Source organism: Triticum aestivum, chromosome 3D (genome assembly GCF_018294505.1).
Source record: "Triticum aestivum cultivar Chinese Spring chromosome 3D, IWGSC CS RefSeq v2.1, whole genome shotgun sequence".
Lineage (NCBI taxonomy): Eukaryota > Viridiplantae > Streptophyta > Magnoliopsida > Poales > Poaceae > Triticum > Triticum aestivum.
In genome coordinates, this window is record NC_057802.1 from 390,728,060 (window position 1) to 390,739,664 (window position 11,605).

Here is an 11,605-nt window from a genome sequence, read left to right on the forward strand (position 1 = left end):
GTCATCAAACATGCATTGTTCCCTCTCGGAACCACGAACCTTCTAGTGAGTTGCTCCGGTTTGTGAGGGTGTGTGTCCAAACATTCGTCAAACATGCCAATTTCTTTACCACATCATCTTGGTGGCATGACATTACATCAAGCAAGGTTTCATGTTTTTCTGATCATTTTTTAATTATTTGAATTAAAATGCCATGTCACTCCATGCATACGTATGCATGTGTCCATGTCGTGAGATCAATATGTTTGAAAATTCCTTCTAATTTACTGCACATGGAATTAACTCGCACACAAGTACACAGATATGATTTTTCAAACCGTTTTGGTTAGGCGTTGCATGTAGATGTAGTTCAAATTTGAATTACGGTTAGAAAATCACTTAAATGTCTTTAAAAGGTCAAATGACCCCTAGAATTTTCGAAAATTTTACATTACAGTTGTAGTAGTGCACGTTAGACGTAGAAAAAATTTGAAGGCCGTAAGAGGAAGCTATCTCCCGTTCGTCATCAAACATGCATTGTTCCCTCTCGGAAACACGAACCTTCTAGCGAGTTGCTCCGGTTTGTGAGGGGTGTGTGTCCAAACGTTCGTCGAACATGCCAATTTCTCTACCACAACATCTTGGTGGCACGACATTAAATCAAGCAAGGTTTCATGTTTTTCTAATCATTTTTTTATTTTTTGGAATTAAAATGTCATGGCACTCCATGCATTTGCCCATGCCTTGAGACCAATATGTTTGAAAATTTCTTCTAATTTACTGCACATGTAATTAACTCGCACACAAGTACACAAAAATATGATTTTTCAAACAATTATGGTTAGGCGTTGCACGTAGATGTAGTTCAAATTTGAATTACGGTCATTAAATGGTTAGAAAATTACTTAAATGTTTTTAAAATGTCAAATGACCCCTGAAATTTTCAAAACTTTCACATGACAGTTGTATTAGTGCACGTTCAATGTAGGAAATTTTTTTAAGGCCGTAAGAGGAAGCTATCTCCCGTTCGTCATCAAAGATGCATTGTTCCCTCTCGGAACCATGAACCTTCTAGCGAGTTGCTCCGGTTTGTGAGGGGTGTGTGTCCAAACGTTCGTCAAACATGCTAATTTCTTTACCACATCATCTTGGTGACATGACATTACATCAACCAAGGTTTCATGTTTTTCTAATCATTTTTTTAGTTTTTGGAATTAAAATGCCATGGCACTCCATGCATGTGCCCATGCCTTGAGACCAATATGTTTGAAAATTCCTTCTAAATTACTGCACATGGAATTAACTCGCACACAAGTACACAAAAATATGATTTTTCAAACCGTTATGGTTAGGCGTTGCATGTAGATGTAGTTCAAATTTTAATTACGATCATTAAATGGTTAGAAAATCACTTAAATGTCTTTAAAAGGTCAAATGACCCCTGGAATTTTCCAAATTTTCACATGACAGTTGTATTAGTGCACGTTAAACGCAGGAATTTTTTTAAAGGCCGTAAGAGGAAGCTATCCCCCGTTCGTCATCAAACATGCCTTGTACCCTCTCGGAACCACGAACCTTCTAGCGAGTTGCTCCGGTTTGTGAGGGTGTGTGTCCAAACATTCGTCAAACATGCCAATTTCTTTACCACATTATCTTGGTGGCATGACATTACATCAACCAAGGTTTCATGTTTTTCTGATCATTTTTTTTATTTTTTGAATTAAAATGCCATGTCACTCCATGCATACGTATGCATGTGTCTATGTCGTGAGAACAATATGTTTGAAAATTCCTTCTAATTTACTGCACATGGAATTAACTCGCACACAAGTACACAGATATGATTTTTCAAACCGTTTTGGTTAGGCGTTGCATGTAGATGTAGTTCAAATTTGAATTACGGTTAGAAAATCACTTAAATGTCTTTAAAAGGTCAAATGACCCCTAGAATTTTCCAAAATTTCACATTACAGTTGTAGTAGTGCACGTTAGATGTAGAAAAAATTTGAAGGCCGTAAGAGGAAGCTATCTCCCGTTCGTCATCAAACATGCATTGTTCCCTCTCAGAAACACAAACCTTCTAGCGAGTTGCTCCGGTTTGTGAGGGGTGTGTGTCCAAACGTTCGTCAAACATGCCAATTTCTCTACCACAACATCTTGGTGGCATGACATTAAATCAAGCAAGGTTTCATGTTTTTCTAATCATTTTTTTATTTTTTGGAATTAAAATGCCATGGCACTCTATGCAAGCGCCCATGCCTTGAGACCAATATGTTTGAAAATTCCTTCTAATTTACTGCACATGTAATTAACTCGCACACAAGTACACAAAAATATGATTTTTCAAACCATTATGGTTAGGCGTTGCATGTAGATGTAGTTCAAATTTGAAATACGGTCATTAAATGGTTAGAAAATCACTTAAATATTTTTAAAATGTCAAATGACCCCTGAAATTTTCCAAACTTTCACATGACAGTTGTATTAGTGCATGTTAAATGTAGGAAAAAAATTTAAGGCCGTAGGAGGAAGCTATCTCCCATTCGTCATCAAAGATGCATTGTTCCCTCTCGGAACCACGAGCCTTCTAGCGAGTTCCTCCGGTTTGTGAGGGGTGTGTGTCCAAACGTTCGTCAAACATGCTAATTTCTTTACCACATCATCTTGGTGGCATGACATTACATCAACCAAGGTTTCATGTTTTTCTAATCATTTTTTTAGTTTTTGGAATTAAAATGCCATGGCACTCCATGCATGTGCCCATGCCTTGAGACCAATATGTTTGAAAATTCCTTCTAAATTACTGCACATGGAATTAACTCGGACACAAGTACACAAAAATATGATTTTTCAAACACTTATGGTTAGGCGTTGCATGTAGATGTAGTTCAAATTTTAATTACGATCATTAAATGGTTAGAAAATCACTTAAATATCTTTAAAAGGTCAAATGACCCATGGAATTTTCCAAATTTTCACATGACAGTTGTATTAGTGCACGTTAAATGCAGGAATTTTATTAAAGGCCGTAAGAGGAAGCTATCCCAAGTTCGTCTTCAAACATGCATTGTTCCCTCTCGGAACCACGAACCTTCTAGCGACTTGCTCCGGTTTGTGAGGGTGTGTGTCCAAACGTTCGTCAAACATGCCAATTTCTTTACCACGTCATCTTGGTGGCATGACATTACATCAACCAAGGTTTCATGTTTTTCTGATCATTTTTTTATTTTTTGAATTAAAATGGCATGTCACTCCATGCATACGTATGCATGTGTCCATGTCGTGAGATCAATATGTTTGAAAATTCCTTCTAATTTACTGCACATGAAATTAACTCGCACACAAGTACACAGATATGATTTTTCAAACCATTTTGGTTAGGCGTTGCATGTAGATGTAGTTCAAATTTGAATTACGGTTAGAAAATCATTTAAATGTATTTAAAATGTCAAATGACCCCTAGAATTTTCCAAAATTTCACATTACAGTTGTAGTAGTGCACGTTAGACATAGAAAAAATTTGAAGGCCGTAAGAGGAAGCTATCTCCCGTTCGTCGTCAAACATGCATTGTTCCCTCTCGGAAACACGAACCTTCTAGCGAGTTGCTCCGGTTTGTGAGGGTGTGTGTCCAAACGTTTGTCAAACATGCCAATTTCTCTACCACAACATCTTGGTGGCATGAGATTTAATCAAGCAAGGTTTCATGTTTTTCTAATCATTTTATTTATTTTTTGGAATTAAAATGCCATGGCACTACATGAATGTGCCCATGCCTTGAGACCAATATGTTTGAAAATTCCTTCTAATTTACTGCACATGTAATTAACTCGCACACAAGTACACAAAAATATGATTTTCCAAACCATTATGGTTAGGCGTTGCATGTAGATGTAGTTCAAATTTGAATTACGGTCATTAAATGGTTAGAAAATCAGTTAAATGTTTTTGAAATGTTAAATGACCCCTGAAATTTTCCAAATTTTCACATGGAAGTTGTATTAGTGCACGTTAAATGTAGGAAAAAAATTTAAGGCCGTAAGAGGAAGCTATCTCCCGTTCGTCATCAAAGATGCATTGTTCCCTCTCGGAACCACGAACCTTCTAGCGAGTTGCTCCGGTTTGTGAGGGGTGTGTGCCCAAACGTTCGTCAAACATGCCAATTTCTTTACCACATCATCTTGGTGGCATGACATTACAAATACCAAGGTTTCATGTTTTTCTGATCATTTTTTATTTTTTGGAATTAAAATGCCATGGAACTCCATGCATGTGCCCATGCCTTGAGAGCAATATGTTTGAAAATTCCTTCTAATTTACTGCACATGGAATTAACTCGCACACTAGTACACAAAAATATGATTTTTCAAACCGTTATGGTTAGGCATTGCATGTAGATGTAGTTCAAATTTGAATTACGGTCATTAAATGGTTAGAAAATCACTTAAATGTCTTTAAAAGGTCAAATGACCCCTGAAATTTTCCAAATTTTCAGATGACAGCTGTATTAGTGCATGTTAAACATAGGAAATTTTTTAAGGCCGTAAGAGGAAGCTATCTCCCATTCGTCATCAAACATGCATTGTTCCCTCTCGGAACCACGAACCTTCTAGCGAGTTGCTCCGGTTTGTAAGGGGTGTGTGTCGAAACGTTCGTCAAACATGCCAATTTCTTTACCACATCATCTTGGTGGCATGATATTACATGTTTCATGTTTTTCTGATCTTTTTTTTTATTTTTTTGAAGTAAGATGTCATGTCACTCCATGCATATGTATGCATGTGTCCATGTCGTGAGACCTATATGTTTGAAAATTCCTTCTAATTTACTGCACATGGAATTAACTCGCACACAATTACACAGATATGATTTTTCAAACCGTTTTGGTTAGACGTTGCATGTAGATGTAGTTCAAATTTGAATTATGGTTAGAAATCACTTAAATGTCTTTAAAAGGTCAAATGACCCCTAGAATTTTACAAAATTTCCCATTACAGTTGTAGTAGTGCATGTTAGACGTAGAAAATATTTCAAGGCCGTAAGAGGAAGCTATCTCCCGTTCGTCATCAAACATGCTTGGTTCCCTCTCGGAACGACGAACCTTCTAGCGAGTTGCTCCGGTTTGTGAGGGGTGTGTGTCCAAACTTCCGTCAAACATGCCAATTTCTTTACCACATCATCTTGGTGCCATGACATTACATCAACCAAGGTTTCATGTGTTTCAGAATTTTTTGGAATTAAAATGCCATGTCACTCCATGCATACTATGCATCCACGTGTCCATGTCGTGAGACAAATATGTTTGAAAATTCCTTCTAGTTTACTGCACATGGATTTAGCTCGCACAAAAGTACACAAATATGATTTTTCAAACCGTTTTGGTTAGGCGTTGCATGTAGATGTAGTTCAAATTTGAATTACGGTTATTAAATGGCTAAAAAAACACTTAAATGTCTTTAACAGGTCAAATGACCCCTAGAATTTTCAAAATTTTCACATTACAGTTGTAGTAGTGCACGTTGGACGTGGAAAAAAAATTGAAGGCCGTAAGAGGAAGCTATCTCCCGTTCGTCATCAAACATGCATTGTTCCCTCTCGGAACCACGAGCCTTCTAGTGAGTTACTCCGGTTTGTGAGGGGTGTGTGTCCAAACTTTCGTCAAACATGCCAATTTTTTTACCACATCATCTTGGTGGCATGACATTACATCAACCAAGGTTTCATGTGTTTCTGATATTTTTTTATTTTTCGGAATTAGAATGCCATGTCACTCTATGCTTAATTGTGTCATAGCCGTTAGACCAATATGTTTGAAAATTCCTTCCAATTTACTGCACATGGAATTAAATCGCACACAAGTACACGAAATATGAGTTTTCAAACCATTATGGTTAGATGTTGCCTGTAAATGTAGTTCAAATTTCAATTACAGTCATTAAATGGCTAGAAAATCACTTAAATGTCCTAAAAGGTCAAATGACCCCTGAAATTTTCCAAAATTTGACATGACAGTTGTATTACTACTACAAAATTTCTCGTTCAATTAAAACACCATCCGTTGGCACTTTACTCCAAATTCGTCTTTCGCAGCTAATTAAAAATATCTACAACATCACACACAGTTATTTTCTAGGAACCGTTTGCAATGAAAATATCTGGGTCTATTTAAGTCTCCCTCCTTCAGCTTCGCTGGCTCGTCTGCTCTAGTGCCGGCAACCCCTGAATCCACGAATCCCGATCCCCATTCCCGCACCCCCTTCTCTCAAAGATGACGCCGTGCAAACGCTTCGTGAAGGCCCGTATGATGGTCGCGCCCCCCCCCCCCGCGAGCGCCGCCGCCTGCACCGAGAGCGCGGCCGCCTACGGCGAGAGTTCCACCGCATTCGCATTGAGCGCGGCCGCTTCCACCGAGAGGGCGCCTGCGGCAGCTGAGATGTCTGCAGCTGCTGCTGCGACGGTGGCTGCAAACGCTGAGAGCGCTCGAGCTGCCGTCCGTGCTGCTGATGTCGCCCTGGCCCGGGTCTAGGCCATCCACGCCAAGATCGAGGATGCACACGCCAAGATATTCCAGGCCACCTCGGACTCCAGCATGCCACCCACGTCTGAAAAGGCGGCGGTGGCCATGGAGCACCTGCTTCCTCATGAGGTCGCCGAGCGGGAGCTGGAGATGCAGGAGGCGGCGGAGATCGAGGAGCGCTGGGAGGAGGAGTTGCGCGTGGCCGAGGTCGAGGTAGAGAAGAGTTTGTCCGTCAAGGAATCGGCGGTGGAGTACCAACGCGAGCTCTGGTGCAGCCACTACTACGAGTACTACAACCTTGAGAGCGGCGCCGAGGACGAGGACGTGGTCGACTTCAGCAGGGGGGATGCGGAGTCCACCAACGGCGGCATGTCGCCAGGACAAGTCATCGACGTCTCATCTCACACGGGCGATGCATAGGCCGGCGCGGTGGCGGATTTGTTAAAATTATGCATACTTAGGCTTTGTTTTTAATGCTGGTCTTTTGTTAGAGCAATGTTTAGGTCAACTGGCTCTGTTTAATTACTAAAATTGCTCGATTCAGTAAGTGTGGTCTGTCTGCTGTACGCTCTTTTGTGTGCCCAAATTAGCAAGCGATGTTAAATTATGCAATGACGTACCCAGGGAAATTTCCACCAAAATTTGAATTATCAAACTCATCCCATGCGCGTAAAGCAGAAGAATCGTTTGTGATGCACACAATCATTCAAAGTGAATGGTCCGGCGGCACCGCGCGCAAAGTTTCCCTCCACATTTCCAAAATTTTGGCCTACCGCCAAAATATCTACCACCGGCCACTTCCCCCCTTCCCCACCCCCTTTTCTCCCCAACCACAACTCACATTTCCCCTGTTTCCTCCTTCCTTCCTTGCTAAGCTATAGCCGCTTCCTCACTCTCGCCGTCTCGCATCCTACTGCCGGGGTTGCCATGGTCTTCTTCAAAGACCTCTCCAGCGGTTCCTCCTCCAGCGACGATGATGATGTTTGCTAAGACTACGTCGGTGTTCCCCCAAGAGGAGAGGATGATGTAGCACAGCAACGGTAGGTATTTCCCTCAGTAATGAAACCAAGGTATCGAACCAGTAGGAGAACCAAGCAACAAAACGTAAACAACCCCTGCACACAAATAACAGCCACTCGCAACCCGACGTGTTAAAGGGATTGTCAATCCCTTTCAGATAACGGCGCCAGAAGGCACGATGACGGGAGAAAATTATAATAGATTGAAATAATAGATCGTAAATAAAATAAAGTGCAGCAAGATATTTTTGTATTTTTAGTTTAATAGAGATGAATAAAATGCAAAGGAAAAGTAGATCGCAAGGCAAATATATGAGAAAGAAGACCCGGGGGCCGTAGGTTTCACTAGTGGCTTCTCTCGAGAAAAATAGCAAACGGTGGGTAAACAAATTACTGTTGGGCAATTGAAAGAACTTCAAATAATCATGATGATATCCAGGAAATGATAATTACATAGGCATCACGTCCAAGATTAGTAGACCGACTCCTGCCTGCATCTACTACTATTACTCCACACAGCGACTGCTATCCAACATGCATCTAGTGTATTAAGTTCAGGGAAAAACGGAGTAATGCAATAAGAATGATGACATGAGGCAGACAAGATCTGTTTATCTATATGGCGGTAGATATAGATCTCATCTTTTTATCCTTAGTAGCAACGATACAAACATGTCGGTTCCCTTCCTATCACTCGGATCAAGCACCGTAAGATTGAACCCACTACCGGACACCTCTTCCCATTGCAAGATAAATAGATCAAGTTGGCCAAACAAAACCCAAATATCGGAGAAGAAATATGAGGCTATAAGATATCATGCATATAAGAGATCAAAGAAACTCAAATAACTTTCATGGATATAAAAACATATAACTGATCATAAACTCGAAGTTCATCAGATCCCAACAAACACACCGCAAAAGAGTTACATCATATGGATCTCCAAGAGACCATTGTATTGAGAATTTAGCGAGAGAGAGGAAGCCATCTAGCTTCTGATGTTCCAGAATTTGGTTGTTGTCTCAGTACCAATCATTTTATTTGCACATTTATCTTTTTGAGAAGATATGTCATAATTAACATGTTTCTTCAGTTTTTCAAAATAAGCATTGGTGATTTTCTATGTTGCTATAAACCCATTTCCCTACAATTTTTACTGATCTAGTTTTGAATATTATAGGATGAACGGAAGTGTTCTTACTTGGAGTGGGTTGATCAAGAGTGGCCACAGTCTTTGAAGATGTGCCTAGCGAAGCTCTGGAGCATGTATGAGGAAGAGAACACACTTAGGCTTAGAGAAAGTCTTGTCAACGCTGAAGCATATATCAAGATGCGGGATAAAAAGTTGAAGGTGGAGAATGAGCTTAGATTTTTTAAATCAGACTTTCCTAAGATGGTGTTGGCGAAGGAGGAGCCACTTTCCCAGTTGGCCCGTGCAAAACGGGTTCTTACTGAACTGAAAGCAGAGGTGGATAAGACGAGCCTGGATGATCTCGATTAGGGAAATGAATATATTGTTCTTATGAAGTTGAACTAGCTATATGTTGTACTGTGCTGTTTTCATGTAGCTACCGTACTGTGATGTTATAATATATTTATGTGCCTGATATGAAATTGGCAAACAGATGTTCGATATGAAATGTGAATTTGCGTAATACTGGAATTATTAATTGTAAACTAATAAACCTGCTAAATGTGTCATGGACCTTTGCAAACGGTTATAGCAGTAAAAGCGCTTGCGATGGATAGCCCAATGCCACACAGTTTTCTTCATCAAATCGTGTGTGATATAGTTGATAAAAGCAAACTGTTAACCAAGGCAGACCGTGTGTGATAGTTACACCTTTCACACACGAGCCTACACATAAAACTATGTGGGATGTACGTCCGAACGGAAATGTTTTCCCTGGATTGACTGTGTGGGATGTACATAAGAACGAAAACGTATTCCTTGGATTGACTGTGTGTGACATACATACGAACGGAAATGTTTTTCTGGGATTCACCGTGTGGGATGTACATACCTACGGAAATGTTTTTCTCGGATTACCGTGTGGGATGTACATACTGTAGCGACCAGACCTCAAATGGCCTGTGCTGCTGTGCACCAGTGTCATCCCTGGATCAGTAATGCTGACACGCACAGTACAAATGGAGGATTTATAACAGAGTAGCAATCACACACTTATTACATCGAATATCTCTGAAGAGATTAAGTATGATAAACATGGCTTAAGGCCATCTAATAACGATAACAGCGGAAGACTGGGAAGATAAGTGAGTCCATCAACTCCAGCGGCATCACTGAGTATAAGACCACGACCTAAGGCACCTTACTCGTCGTCTGAAAAGTCTGCAACATGAAACGTTGTAGCCCGAAAACGGGTCAGCACATAGAATATGCTGGCAAAGCAACACATAGAGAACAATGAACAATGATAAGGCTATACTATATGCATATATGGCTGGTGGAAAGGCTCTATGGTTAATGTTTTTGCGAAAAGCCAATTTTATCCTACTGCAAAGGAATAAATTTTATTTAACTATCATGGTGGTTGAAACATTGAGAGGGTACCTCCAACTCAATCCCAATTAAGTAACATCATTAACCCAACAAAATTAATTATAAGTTTCACGGTGATGAGATTCAAATGACAATCCAGATACTAGATACTCAAGTTGTCCATAACCGGGGACACGGCTAATCATGATCAGTTTGTACACTCTGCAGAGGTTTGTGCACTTTTCCCCACAAGACTCAATCGCCTCCGCTTGATTCTCGCACTGCATGATGTTTGAGAAATGGATGACCGAGACACAGTCTTTCAGAAACAGTCACTCTCTACTCTGGATGGACCGGTACACCTACTTTCCCCTACATCTGCTAGTCCACCTCTTCAAGAGATCCTGTAACCTACTCAGCTATGCTAGAGCCCATAATAGCTTGCGGCTGCACACGGAAGTTTCTATCATGAATAATCTTATGATCCCTTTGAGCCTGGGTGGCGGACCTTATACATACAAACAACACTGGGTTCTCCAGGTGCCTCAATCCACCCAGATGTGAGTTTTAGTTGCCACCTTAAGTTGAACCATTATTAAACATCTCACATCTGTCATGAATATCTCTCAAACCCAATCCACGTCTACGAGCATAGCATGGCATATAATAGAAACGTAGAAGTAACTCCCAAGGGTTTGATATAGAAAACAGGTAATAGGTACTACCTCAAGTACTTCCCAATACCCACAGTTAAATTAGATCCTAATCATGCAATGTGTTTGAGGAAAACAGATCTAATGCAATAAAACTTGGTATGAACGGGGTATGATCAAAGTGTTACTTGCCTTGCTGATGATCCGCAAAACCTAGCGAGTCGAAATAACAAGCGGCACACTCCGGGTACTCTATCACAAACAAACAAGCATACAATCAGTACTCAACTAATGCACAGGTAAAACTCGACTTAAAGATCCAACCAGAAAGTTCAACTTAAGAACTCCGGTTTGCAAAAAGAATCAACTCGAAAGAAGCAACGAAAGTCAAACGGCGAAAGAAAGAAACTTCGTTTGCTAATGTGGATCTAGGTCAAATTTTACTGTAGCAAAAACTTGTTTGAGTAGGTTAAACAGAAAGAGAATTTCGAGACGAAACTCTAGGCGCTTGAATCACCTGATTCCGATAAACGAGCGAAAAGTTAAACAGGTTTGAAGATTCGATCGGAAATCGAATCTGAGAAAAATAACGAGAAAATCCGACGAAAAAGAAAAACGGACGAACGGTTAAATAACGGACGTTCGTTAACAGAGAAAAACCGATGAACGCGTTCGTTAAAACGAACGGTTCGGGGAACGCTCGCGAAATAAGAAAACCGAAAAAAAACCGATCTAGGGTTTTTTTTAAACAAAAGGTTTTTTTTACAGAAAACCAGTCAACACGAGACGACCGGCGGCAGCAGTACCTCGGCGGGGGCTCCGGCGAGGGGCTCCGGCGGGCGGGGCTCGGCGGCGAGGGGTGCGTGGCTCGGGGGGGGCTCCGGCGGCGAGGGGTGCGGGCTCGGGCGCTCCCGGCGGCGAGCGACGAGGCAACG